The sequence below is a fragment of the Dipteris shenzhenensis genome, chromosome 22 (assembly GCF_047967505.1).
Source record: "Dipteris shenzhenensis isolate YYH24624 ecotype China chromosome 22, Dip_SZ_1.0, whole genome shotgun sequence".
NCBI classification, from domain to species: Eukaryota; Viridiplantae; Streptophyta; class Polypodiopsida; order Gleicheniales; family Dipteridaceae; genus Dipteris; species Dipteris shenzhenensis.
Window position 1 is genome coordinate 46,553,120 of NC_141617.1, and position 13,805 is coordinate 46,566,924.

The 13,805-nt window shown below is 41.5% G+C and overlaps 1 pseudogene; it reads right to left on the bottom strand.

Annotated features, from left to right (window-relative positions):
- Positions 1-1,630: 1,630 nt before the first annotated feature.
- Positions 1,631-4,923, bottom strand: LOC147888183 (pentatricopeptide repeat-containing protein CRR2, chloroplastic pseudogene; annotated as a pseudogene).
- Positions 4,924-13,805: the final 8,882 nt, after the last annotated feature.

Sequence of the window (13,805 nt, forward strand, 5' to 3'; positions counted from 1 at the left end):
ATATTCAGTGAGATCAAAATACAACAAAGCCTCGACTTTGCACAACACCCGAGAGATCATTCAACTGAGTACTCAAGCAGCCTTACTGCGGCTAGCAAAGGCATCAAAACCCAATGCAAATTCCATGGCCATCCTGGCAAACACCTGTGGGCAATCTCAAGCAAAGAGTAGGGCATCCAACAACCAAAATACCTAGTATCTGGCAACCTCTGGCTCAACCAAACCCTGAGGAACCATGCCAGCTAGGCAGAAACCAACAAGAACACGAGCCTGGCAGGCGAAATCAAAAGCCCTGGAGAGGTGAAAAGCAACTAGTATCTAGCAACCTTTGGCTCAACCAAACCCTGTTGAACCAGGCCAGCTAGGCAAAAACCAACAAGAACACAAGCCTAGCAGGCGAAATGATCAGCAACAGCCCTGGAGAGGTGAAAAGCAGCAAATCGACTTCCTTCTGACACCCCTCTGTCCCGTAGTAGCCCAATCCTGGAAGGCGAGGTGAATCTAGTAGCAATCTGGCACCCTGGGAAGCTGCAACAGGATTTCGACCTGTTTTGGTGGCCTTGGACAGCTCCAAACAGATGCGAATTCTGCAAAATCTCTGTGTGTTGACCCTAGGAAGGATCTGGAAGCAGCAAGTCTAGCAGCTCGGAAGGCCCTGGCAGGTACGACTCAAGATCTTGCCCAGTCTGGAAGCAAATCGGCCTGCTTGGGAGCTCAAAACAGCCCTGAGAAGTTGCGAAACTGATGGTGCCTAGCTTGGAAGGCTCCTAGAAGAAGTGCAAATGTTCTGGAGGCTCTGGAAGGCGCGGACAGCAGGTATGCAGCAAAAACGGGCTGCTCTGATGAAAAACCAGATTCTGTCTACCTTGGAAGAGTGGACGACCCAATTTCTTGCCCCACAATCCACTTTGTCCAAGAATAGCTGCCTTTGCTTGCCCTGCAAGTCTTCTGATTTTTACCCCTCTCTAAATCACTCGCCCCTTGCCCTTGGCCCTAGGAATTCATGCACTAGGTTAGCCTTTTTAGCACTCTAGGGCTTGGGCTGTCACACATAAATTCTAATCATTAGAATCACCCCCCTGTGACACACATGCTGTGGTCTTGTCACCCGCCTGGTACAGCATGCCATGCCTCCATGGCGGGCCACATCAGATCATGGATTAATAAAGAAAGAGGAGGAGAGAAACTGAAGAAAAGGACATGAACAATCCGAAACCCTCTCTGTTGCTCCAAATCTCAAGAGAGCCTGATGAGTACATGGAGATACATTAATATATAAGTGAATTTCTTTGTATAGAGCTCCCTAAAATGATAGACAGGAAAATTCGTTCAAGGCATGCATTAGAACCTCCCCCCAAGAACGGAGAAACAGAGAGAAGGAAAGATGGATCTTTCCTGATTATAGCCCTTAGAAAGAACTCAAGAAATTACTAAATTGACAGGCAAAAGCACTGGAGAGCTTCAATAAGCAATCACTGCATACTTGGTCATCTCAGAAATATTTAACACTCTGTGATGCATTTTATAAAATTTCAAACAAGTAAATCACGTTGCCATGGAATATGTCAACCGTCAAAAACCTAAGGTAGACCATGTGAGATATATAGAAAGTGTAACACCCACAGAACAGACCAATTTACAAAAAGGCAGAGTTACAAAATCTCCGCAGATGATTTTCTATCTTTACACATGAAATCTCCAAATCTGGAAAATCATAAACAATTGTAGAATATGTGAAATGCCTAACTTGACAGGGCCACAGTTAAGAGTTGTGAATTAACTGGGCAAGTAGACACTTGCTAAGAAGACAACACAGTTAGTGCCCATGGAAGTCCAATGATTTGTTTAAACGTAGAGTCACTTTTAGTATGGATCTGCATAGGGTGGAGGAGATCATACTGTGATGCCACTTCAGGCAAATTGAGGTCACCAATAATCACCACATGTACACACCCCTTGCTTGAAGTGATGAAACCTATTAGCATCCCTTACAGTGATTTCTCGCTCCACAATCTTTGATATCACCTTAATGGCAACATGGCAATCCGGACACACTCGAAGATTCTTTGTGATAAAAAGAGTAGATCCATGAACAGTGCTTATCAGCCCATAAGCAATGGCCAGCCTCTCACTGTGACCACAAAGCATACGTTCCTTGACCTCCTCCTCAACGTTACGAAGGACTACTTTGGTGTCTGGAACGAAACCTTCTTTTCTCATCTCTTTACTCAATCTTTCCAATTCAGCATAAATTTCATCCGTTTTGGGATGCAATCTATCAGCTACAAAGAATTCATGCACTTTGTTGTCAACTTCGATCCAGCTACACCCTGGCAGTTTCTTCACTCCATTCCGCACCATAGCTCTTCTTACTTTGTCAACATCCTCCCATCTCTTATCTGCGGCATACATATTTGAAAGCAAAACATACGGTGCTGGATTCTGCAGATCCAAGTCTAGTATATTCTGAGCAGCATGTTCACCCCTCTGGATGTCTCCATGTGTTCTGCAAGCACTGAGCAAAGTTAACCAGATAACAGCATCAGACTCAAGAGGCATGTTATGGATAGTTTTCTCTGCCCTCTCCAACTGGCCAGCCCGCCCAAAAAGGTCAACCATGCAAGTATAATGCCCCAGCATTGGTATGATACTGTGATCCTTAACCATGGAATCAAACAATTGGCAGCCCTCCTCCATCAGACCTGCATGGCTGCATGCAAAGAGAAGGCAGATAAAAGTAACCTCATTTGGCGCCACATGCTCCTGCTGCATTTTGATGAAGGCTTGAAGGACATCCTTGCAATGACCATTCTGTGAATGCGCCCCCATCAACGTGTTCCAAGAGACCACGTTGCGTCTACCAATTTTGTCAAACACTGCACAAGCTTCTTTGAGAGCCCCACAGTTGCCATACATATTCACAAGAGCTGTCCCAACCATCAAATCTGACTCAAACCCAAAATCTAAAATGGTTGCATGGATTGCTTTACCCTCTGATAGGGCTGCTGGGCTAGAACAGGCACTGAGAACACTAACGAAAGTGATCTGATCGGGCTTTACGCCCTGATCCTGCATGTGTTGTAAGAACATGATCGCCTCCTGGCTGTAGCCATGGTGGCAGTAGGCACCAATGATGGCATTCCAGGAAATCACATCCCGAAAACGCATCTTGTCAAATACTATACACAGTTGCTTTAGATCCCTGCACTTGCCATACATATTTATGAGTGCATTTTCTGCAACAAGATCTGACTCAAATCCAGCATTCACGAGTTTCAGATGGACTGCTTTACCCTCTTCTAGAGATTCTGGTCTGGCACAAGCACCAAGAATGCTGATAAAAGTAATTTCGTCCGGCTCTAACCCCTTCTGCTGCATCTGCTCAAATAGTTGCAAAGCCTCCTTGCCATGGCCATGCTGGGAAAGAGCTGCAATCATGGCATTGCAGCAAACCACATTGGGGTTTTGAAATTTTTGAAATACGAGGAATGCATCCTTGAAAGAGCTGCACTTGCCATACATACTGATGAGAGCAGCCCCAACACTAACGTTCAACTCCAAACCACCATCTAAAACGCTTGCGTGGATAGCCTTCCCCGCTGCTAGATTTCTTGAGTCACTACACGCACTCAGAATACTGGTGAAGGTAATTTGATCTGGTTCAACACCATCCTGTTGCATTTGTCGAAAAATTGCAATGGCCTCATCCCAAAGTCCATTTTGAGAAAATGTTGCAATCATGGCACTCCAAGAAACCACATTTCGCAGGCCTATCTTTTCAAAAATCGTAAGGGCCTCATCTACATCCCCACACTTGCCATACATGCTGACGAGGGCGTTTGCCACTGTAACATCTGACTCGAAGCCATTATCTACGATGCTAACGTGAATCGACTTACCGTCTGCCAAGGCTGCTGGAACGGCACACGCAGCAAGAATGGTAATAAAGGTGATCTTGTCTGCTTTTACGTCTTGCTGCTGCATTTGGCGAAAGACTTGAAAGGCCTCGTGGCATTGCTCGTGTTGGCAGTATACCGTGATCATGGCAGTCCAGGAGTACCTGTCATGTTGATGAATTTTGTCAAAAACTGAGCGAGCGGCCACCAGAGAGCCGCACTTCCCGTACGTATTAACAAGTGCAGTACACACAGCAACGTCTGAATCCAATCCACTAGCTATTACCTTGGAATGGATTGCCTTACCGTGCTCCAGTATTGCTGGCCTGATACAAGCACTGAGTATGCTGATGAAGGTGATCCTGTCTGGCTCCACGCCCTGCTCTTCCATTTGTAGAAAAAGTTTAAGGGCCTCATGGTCGTGGCCGTGCTGGCTATATGCTGCAATCATGGCATTCCAAGAGATAACATTGGGCTGCTCCATTTCATCAAACACTGATCGTGCGTCCTTTATGACGCCACCATTGCGATACATACCAATCAGGAGATTCCCTAAGAATGTATCGTGCTGCAGTCCCCTGTTGATGATATGAACATGAATGCGCTTACCATCTGGAACAGTAATTCCCTTTTTTAAAAGAGACGCAAAGCCCTGTCGATCCAATCGTTCCAGCTCTTCCTCGACCAGGTTAACGGGAGCTTTCGCTGCGTCGCACTCCAGCAGGATTGATCCATCCTGCTCTATCATTGCAGCAGACAAACATTTCACGAATTTACATCTTCCCCGATCGCTCCCTGGTGAAAATTGCCGTTCGCCCCTCAAAGGCACTGACACGGGCAGACGAACTCTGAGCCTAACGACATCGCTGTCTGCTGCAAGGCCGGTACTCGCGACCGAAACAAAGAGCCTTGAGCTCATGTTGGTGGAATGCGGCTTATCATTGCCATTGCCCTACCTGGCCGAGCTGCAGGAGCTGTGTGTGTGTGAGGCTATGGTGTATGCTTGACATTATCTATAGCACGATTGACAGATGATATGCCTTTCTTTGGTCGTCGTCTACACCATATTAATAGTGCTTATTTGCTTCATCAACAATTTCAGAATATGGTGAGAGTGGCTCTCCGCCACCTCCTCTTACATGCTCAGGAGGACATGGATTTTGCTTGGATCAGTCTTGCACATCGCTTGCAGGCTGTTATTCAAGATTATGGACGGAGTCACATGGAAAACCTCAGGCTTAAGCTGAAATGGGCTCAATCTCACAAGTAACAAATGGATGTAATCAGCTCTTATAGGCAGCTCACCTCCTCTGAACAGGATTCTTGGGCTTATGCGGTTCATATCATCCATCAAAATGATCTTCGCAAATTAAAGAAGTGGCAAATCCGAGCTCGCATGAAACCCCTTTTGGATAAGGGTTGCTCCTCCAAGGCCTTCTTTAAAAGCCTGCACGCGGATAGGCGAAAGGAGGATATTTGCAGGATCAGGCAGGATGATGGCACCTGGACCACCTCCAAATCAGAATTGGAATCACAATGCTCTAGTCATTTTCAGCATCTCTTTTCTCCTCAGCCTGATTATTCGATGCAAGTGAATGCAGGTAGGTCTCAATTTCTTATGCATGTTCAGCCTATATTGTCTTGGGAACATGCTCATGCATTGGAGCAGCCATTTATGCTTAATGAACTGGATGATGCTTTGAGTCATTTACGTAAAGGCAGCTCTCCTGGGTGGGATGGATTGACTGTTGAATTTTTCCGTGCATTTTGGGGTGATCTCAAGGACACTCTTCTTCTTATGATCAATCATGCTTGGGCAGAACAATCTCTTCCTCCTTCTTGGAAGCATGGCCTTGTCAAATTGATCCCAAAAAAAAGGTTGTGTGAGACAATGGCTGATTGGCGGCCCATATCTCTTATGCCAGTCATTTACAAACTCATTGCCAAGATAATTGTCCTTAGGGTTCGATTTATCTTGCAGGCAGGACTTCATCCCAGGCAGTATGGGTTTGTTCCCAAAAGGCAGATTACTGACAATATCTCCAATGTTTTGCTTGCAATCGAGTATGCCAAATATTATAAACAAGATGTTCTCATTCTGCAAGTGGACATTGCGAAAGCATTTGATACTGTCCATTGGGATTTTATTTCTCAGACTATGCATAAATTGGGATTTGGCCCTCGGCTGGTTCATGTTATTTACTGGTTGTATTCTCATGCCACTGCGCAGTGTCTCCTTGGCAGTGGGTTGTCAAGGACATGGACTATGACCCGCTCAGTGAGACAGGGATGTCCTCTTAGTTCGCTACTGTATGCCATCGCTACTCATCCGTTATTGTTGCATATGGATCATCTTGCAGATACTGGGCAGCTTCATGGCTTGCAAATTCCAGGTGCACAGCCATTTCTTGCACAGGCATATGCTGATGATTCATATTTCATGCCCAGGAATTCTCAACGTGACCTCTCTCATTTGATGCAAACTTTGGATGATTTTGGCATAGCTGCTGGACTGCATATCAACTTTCAGAAATCGAATTTTCTAGCATTGAAAGAAGTTGATTGGCATGCATTTCTCTGGCCAAGCCACATTATTTCTTCCCATACCATTGTGAGGCATTTAGGGTATCCCATTGGCTGGAATATTACCCCTCAACAACAGCTTAAATGGGTGCTTCAAAAGATTAACAAGAAGCTGGAATACTGGCACTTGTCAACTTGGCCTTTACATGTTCGAGTGCAGTCTATCATTATGGCATATGTGCAATTTTATTTGCCTCTTCTTCACTGGTCTTTTAAGCATTTGGCTTCCTATATGTCCCAGGCTATGGAGATATTTTGGAAAAGTAAATCTCACAAAAAGGCTTTGCGACTACTTCCCATGCAGTCTGTTTGTTCTCCTAAGACTCATGGGGGACTGAATATTCTCAATCTTCAGTTTCATATGTTGGCAAGAAAGAGCACTATGATTGCTAATTTTTTTCAACAAAAACAGCCATGGGCTATTATGTTAGCAGCTATGTGTGGAAACATGAAGTCCCACGCATATGGGCATTGGATTACAGATCACTAGGAAGCAGTCATGACTACATTTCAGAGGGAAATTCTTGGCTGTCCTGTTTCTACTGCTTTTATTCATGATTGGAAGAGAATTCTCTCTTATGCTAAATGGTCAAGTGCTTCCTCCCATCATGGTAATTCTCTTCGTTTGAAAAGCATCCATTGGAGCAAGGTGTTTGATTCGCCTCTTGCTTTACAGGCACTTATTAAAGCATATAATATTATGAAATTGGGCATAAGATTTGTCGGAGATGTGGTGGATCAACATGGTTATGTGCTTTCATTTCCACAAGCTTGCAGGACATTCCCCCCTTGGGTCTGCATCATAGGCCCATTTGGAGAATACTTACAACTATGTTGCAGCCTTTTGTTCCTGTTCCTCCACTGTTTGTACAGGACAGATTACTGGACTGGAATTTCCTTGTCTCCTGCTACCTGTTCACTTTCAATGCATAATTTGACATCCTTGATGGTCTACAGATTTCTTCTTCCACCGTCGTGGATTGATAAGCATGCCAACACTCTTTGGAATTTGGATAGGCCTTTATCTTGGTGGCAATCAAAACTCAAGAAAATTTGGAAAGCTAAATTGCCATTGAAACAGAGGCTTTTCTTTTGGAGATTTATAGTGGGAGCTTTTTCCATTGGGGTGAAATTGGAAGCACGTCGTATTGCTTCCTCTTCCTGCCCCCGTTGCTCTCATCACCGTGAGACAGTTCCCCATTTGTTATGGTCTTGCCCGCACTCTCGGATATTGATCACTCATGTCTCTCATTTGCTGCGGCTTCGGTTTCCCTCTATCAGATTCGGGAAACTCTTCTGGATGTTTGGATGCTTCTCATCTCAGATGTCTCCATTCCTCCTTTTCTTTCACTGGGCTCGTTTTTTGGTACTATGGACTATTTGGACACAAAGATTGCATTTTAGGATGGGACAACAGTTCCCTCAAGCATATGCTTTCTTCAGAATGTCCCTCAAGTAATCTTTGTATGATAGTTATGTTGCGAGGGATTTGGATGCTACTAGCCTTGAAGTGTTTTCTCACTGTTTTTGAGTTCTTCCATTAGGCTCTCTTTTGGAGTCTAATGTCATGTACATTGATTTCATGTTAATTTTATACTCACTGGTTTCACCCCCCAAAAAAAAAAAGTGTGTGATGCTGATGGAACTTTTCTATCTTTCCCCTTTGCAATTAGGCAGTGTGGATTGGGGTTGCATTATCAACACCTTTGGCATTATCTTTCTCAGATGATCCAATGTTGCCTACCACCACTCCCAAAGATGGAGCTCACTTCTCGTCTTAAGGATTGGGCTCTACATTGCCAGGGTTCATGCAGTCATCCATTATTATTGGTCGATATCACTGTGGCCAATTTGTACAGGGTCTTGATGCCTCCACCTGGGGTATCAAATAGGTCAAGTCAGATTTGGGCGATTTGTACAGGGTATCAAATAGGTCAAGTTAGATTTGGGCTATAAATCATAATCTCGAGTCAGATTTGGGCTATTTGTACAGGGTCTTGATGCCTCTGCCTTGGGTATCAAATAGGTCAAGTATAGGGTCTTGATGCCTCCACCTTGGGTATCAAATGGGTCAAGTCAAATTTGGGCCATGAATCATAATCTCAAGTGCTGGCATAAAAGATTGTGGCAGCATTAGAGCTCTTCATCAACAAGTCTTTTTGTGGTGAGTGATGCTTGGCGTTTTCACTTTCTGTCGACTCGTGGCATAAACACATATTGCTCCTGTTGTCTGTCACACATGTCTAGCTCTAAGGGAATCCTTGTGTCACCCTTTTTGGCATTGCCCACTTTTAACTCTTTCTTTAGTCGCATAGCCAAGCACGATTTCCAGCTACCTGCTTTGGCAAGCATTTTTGGCTGTTTGGGATCTATCCACGTGGACATGGTTTTGGCCTTTTCTTCACATTGGTTAGTTATTGGGGAATTTGCACTATATGGAAGGATATAATTCATCGAGACTCTGGTAATGCTACCTTCTCAAAGTTCCACTTTTTTAGATGTCACTACGATGATTATTTTATGATTGTCTATGTGCTCGTCAGATCGAATCTGCAGCTTACTTGTCTTATAATGCGATTTTATGGTGTAATTGCATGTTCCTCTTCTAGGAACTGTTTATTGCAATACAAAGCTACATGGATTTTACCCCAAAAAAAAGTTTCTATGTGTGTGAGGTCTCGTGCGCGCGCATGTGTGTGTGTGCCGAAAGTGGCAAGCCCAAATTAAGTTTCATGTATAGAGGATTATGGGCATTTGTAAAAGGAACCAAGCAAATCGACATCATCACCAATTGGAAGATCTTAAAGAGCAAGCATTGGTCATCATAGCTCTTAGTCAACACCCCAAGATGATTCACTTAGTGGGAGGGACTACCTCTTCAAAGGTAGCCTTGAATGAGTTGGATTGGCTATATAAGTTAGTGCCAAGCAACCTTGCATCACCCTAAAGGTCTAATGATTTGGACTACGCTTTTCTAAAAGGGAAAATTTAACTTATTTCATTAATGAACTTCATATTATTACAACTCAGTTGGCCACGATAGATGCAAAGGTGGAAGAAGAGGACGTAATTATGGTGGTCTTGAAGCGCATGCCTTAACCTAATGAGATCCTTGTCGCTGCCTTGAAGCATCTACCTAATCCCGATTTGGAGGCATGATCAATGCTATGCTTGATGAGGAGAGAAGCATAAAAAGGAAAAAAGGAGAGGGAGCATCCATGTTTTACTCAAGGGCGGGCCCAATCAATGGTCATGTCAAGATTTGCCCCTAACATATCTTTTATATTGCTAAATAGAAATTCAAAATCATCAATACACGTGCAATTTATATATCTATATATATATATATATATATGAGAGAGAGAGAGAGCTTGCTCGTATCTCGTTAGATTCCTTTCATTTCATTTCTGCTTTTAGCTTTGTTTTATGCTCATGTTTGTGTTATACTTTGATTATCTCAGATGCAAAAATATTACCTTTGATGGTTTGGTATTGCGCTCCTTTTATGGCTAGTGCTAATGTCTAACTGGACACCTACAAGGCAATGAGAACACATGAAAGAATATAAAATAGGGAATTAGATTCATATATGATTTCATTGCTTTTGTAAAAAAAAGTCATAATGCTTAAAGCGTACATAAAGTATTAGTCTTATGTTCATTTGCATTGTGTTTGTTGAACATGGCATGAACATTGATAAACCTAAGATTGTTGGTCTTTGTGTAGCATTCTATGAGCCGCAAGAACATGTTCAACTCGACGGTACTTCTCATAATATGCTTGCCCTCTATTTTGGATGGATTTCCACTGGTGAAATTGGCAATGACAATTACATATGGTATAGCCCCCAAGCATATAAATGCATGTGATATGCTCAAGCTAAAGAGTGGAATCGAATATTGATGGTTGGTTGAATTGAATGATCCATGACTAGATCTAAGATAATGAAATTTAGATACTAATGTTTCCTAAGATATGAAATTGCTTCTAAATATCAAAGATAAATTTGTTATAAAACAAAATTTAAATAAGAGAATTGTTAAGAAATAGTGCTAACACGGTACTATTGTAGTTTTTTATTTATAGGCAATAATTTATATGAGATTGCGGCATTTCAAATAGTAGTATTTCTTTTTATATGGAGGATGGCCTTTGAGGTTGTTGTATCCTTGTTCTCCTGTTGTATGAAACTGTGATATGTATTTTTCTTCCAGTGTAATTGCCTTGTCTATATTACTTGATTTTGCCAAGATATCTATAATAAAATTTTCAATGTTTGATTTCATCTTAGGTCTAGGGTATTTTTTGTGGCTTTCTATATGCCTTGTTAGATTGTTGGTATGCATGATGTATTTCTTTCCATTATTGATGCATGTTATGGAGTAGATCATATGATCATCTTTCCTTTTTCTTGGGATTTATTGGACACCCATCGATGTCTTTGATTCTTAACAGATCTACTTTTTGGACTAGCAATAATACAATTAATATAGCATTATGTTAATGCCTCTGTAATCTAAATTTTAAGTATATTAATTTGGATAATTATAAAATAGGTATAGAACGCATCGATATGGTATCATGAATTTTACCTTCATTTGGTTTTGCGAACAGGTTAAAGCCTTGTCCAAATCACTCAATCGCAACATCTGGAGATAATTTTATTGTTACCTTATCTATTGTTAGTGGAATATTTTTCCCAGTATGTTGATACCCATAGTCATCTATAAATTTGTTCAATATATTTGATCTCGTCTTACGATCCAAAGTTGTCATCCGATCTAGTGAGATGTTGAAACCATAATGTAGAATCTCGATACAATAGCAAGGAATTCCATTTGATTTAGTGTCTACCAATTCTTGAGCTTCGTTTCGTATCATGAATTCGTTGTGATCATCGGTTTCTACATCTAGATCCTTTTGTATAGTTTTCATAAGTCATGGATATCAATTGATTAGGCATTGATCATGGGAAAATCGTTATTACTGTAGTCGTTGATTTTTGTTTTGGGATAGTTTTACTACCATTTGCTAAATCGTCAAGATTCTCCGTGTTCATGAGTCGTTGCTTGCAATCACTAATGAAGTCATGCACTATTGAGTATGTAGGAAATCCCAAGATATACAAGCTTGGCTCTTCTCCAACATTGTTAGCCATTTTCATTTGGGGAGTTGATAAGTAAAATGTTTTTGGTTGGTTCTTTTATGCAGGCTTAATGTTGACTTGTGATTTGTATAAGTCAAATAACCGTAATACGATGTTACGTATGGAGATCATTTTAAGGAGTTGTTAGGTTAATCAAATTATCACAATAAATGAAGATAAGTGAATAGGAAACTATAGTTCATGTTGTACTTGGTTTGGATCCATGTAAAATGATGTGATTGGTAATTCTCAAATGGATGGTAGATTTGCAAGTAGAGAATGGAAGTTAGACTTGTACTAAATTTATTGTAACTAATGTGAATAACTTAGAATTATCCTAATCTAACTTGAAGTACCATTTAGAATTGGATAGGTTGAAAGTCGTCAGGTGTTAGTTGGCCCAAAATGCGAAGATTTCGCCTTGATGTGACTCTAGATAGCATGATATATGCGAGCCCAAGCATGAATACTTCCCGAATGACCACCATTGCTTTGGTTGAGATCATGGATCCTTGTGCCTTGTGTCTTGTGACAGCATATGCAAGTGGGATTGGGAAATTTGTCTTGTGGTACCACTTGCCATTCATTGGTTTTCTTGGATGTCTTGTCATGCGCAACACAATCAATTGCAATGTCATTTTGATAACAACATGGATAGTTGTAATAGTTCCATTAGTTGTGAAGTGCTTGATGTTATTGACAGTCGCAGTTGCACCATTGGTTGCTCCAATTGTCAGGTCATTGTTCTCGGTGATCATTATTCTAGCTTCATTTGCGATTTCAGTGATCTTGTTGAATTTTTTATCATCTAGCCATTCTTTTAGCAAGGACTCATCTTTTTCATTTGTGGTTAGCATGACAAGCTGTATCTTAGGAGGAGAAAATAGCTTGTGCAATAGATTCAAATTGTATTCTTTGGCATCAAGGCGATGGGAGCATATTGTTGTCATGTTGTTGTCCACAAACTATTTCTGCTTATTCTTCGTTGATCATGAAGCCTCCAAGGTAGTGTTGTATCTCTTCTACTGTCAGTTTTCTATCTCGTATGATGTTCAAAAATTGGAGGAAGTCACCATCAAGGGCATGCCGTACATAGTGTTTCATGTTGGAGATTGTGCCATGCTGCTAATATGGAGATCTTTTGATGTAGCATGTTTGGCAAAAGTTTGCTTGGTGTTTGCATATCGCTAGTACTTGCGCAAGGTCTCCAAATAGTAGTACAAGCTTATTTATCAAATGGGTTGAGAATTGATTGTGACGTGATTGCACATAGCTATCTGATTACGATATCAAACATTGTACTTGTCATCATAAATATTTCATCAATGATTATCACATCAGCTTGGCTGATTGCTTGATGTTGTTCATCTGTTTTGGGAATGAAGGAGGGGTATAGTTGCCAAAACCTTGTGAGCTTGAATTGGTAATTCATAGTTATAGCTATGTAGCTAAGTCGCATTGTTGCAATACCTATGGTCACAGTGAATATTACAAATTTGTCACCTTTTACAAGTTGTATGTGATATATCTACTCAAGAAGTATTTCCCTGCTCTTGGTGTGCCACAACTGATATTGATTCCTTTCCCTTTAGAAATGATATCATTGTATATGTCCCTTTGCTCTGGGGTAAGTTTGGCATGCTCCATTTGCCTGAATTCATGAAGCAGTCCCAGTAGCCATGTGCGATCATGCAAGATTTCTATTTTGTTTTGATCATTGACTTCTGGTGATGTCATAATACCCACTCAAGCAAAGGGATTTTTTGCAATACCATGTTTATTTATAGTTATATTGTCTCTTCTACTAGTAAACTAGTGCTGGGTGTATTCTATGATATACATCTCCAAGTCATCCTTTGTCTTGATGATGCCTTAGATGTGGCATTCATCAAAGTAGGATTGTGATGTGTTTTCCTTTGGTATGAGTGAAGCCTCGCTCTTGAAGGGCACCTGAAGTAGGAGGATGTTAAAGAAGAAACCCTCTGTATGATGTCCTAGATGGTATTCTACAAAGCGGACCACATTAGTTGATTGGTAAATAAAATTATGGAGAGCATATGTGCCTATATGCATGTCCCTTTCCCTCTCATGCTTCTCTATGGTTTATTTTGTATGGTAGGCACAAAATGTGATGGCTTCAAGATCGAAGGGCCGTGCACAATATAGACCTATCGGATGCA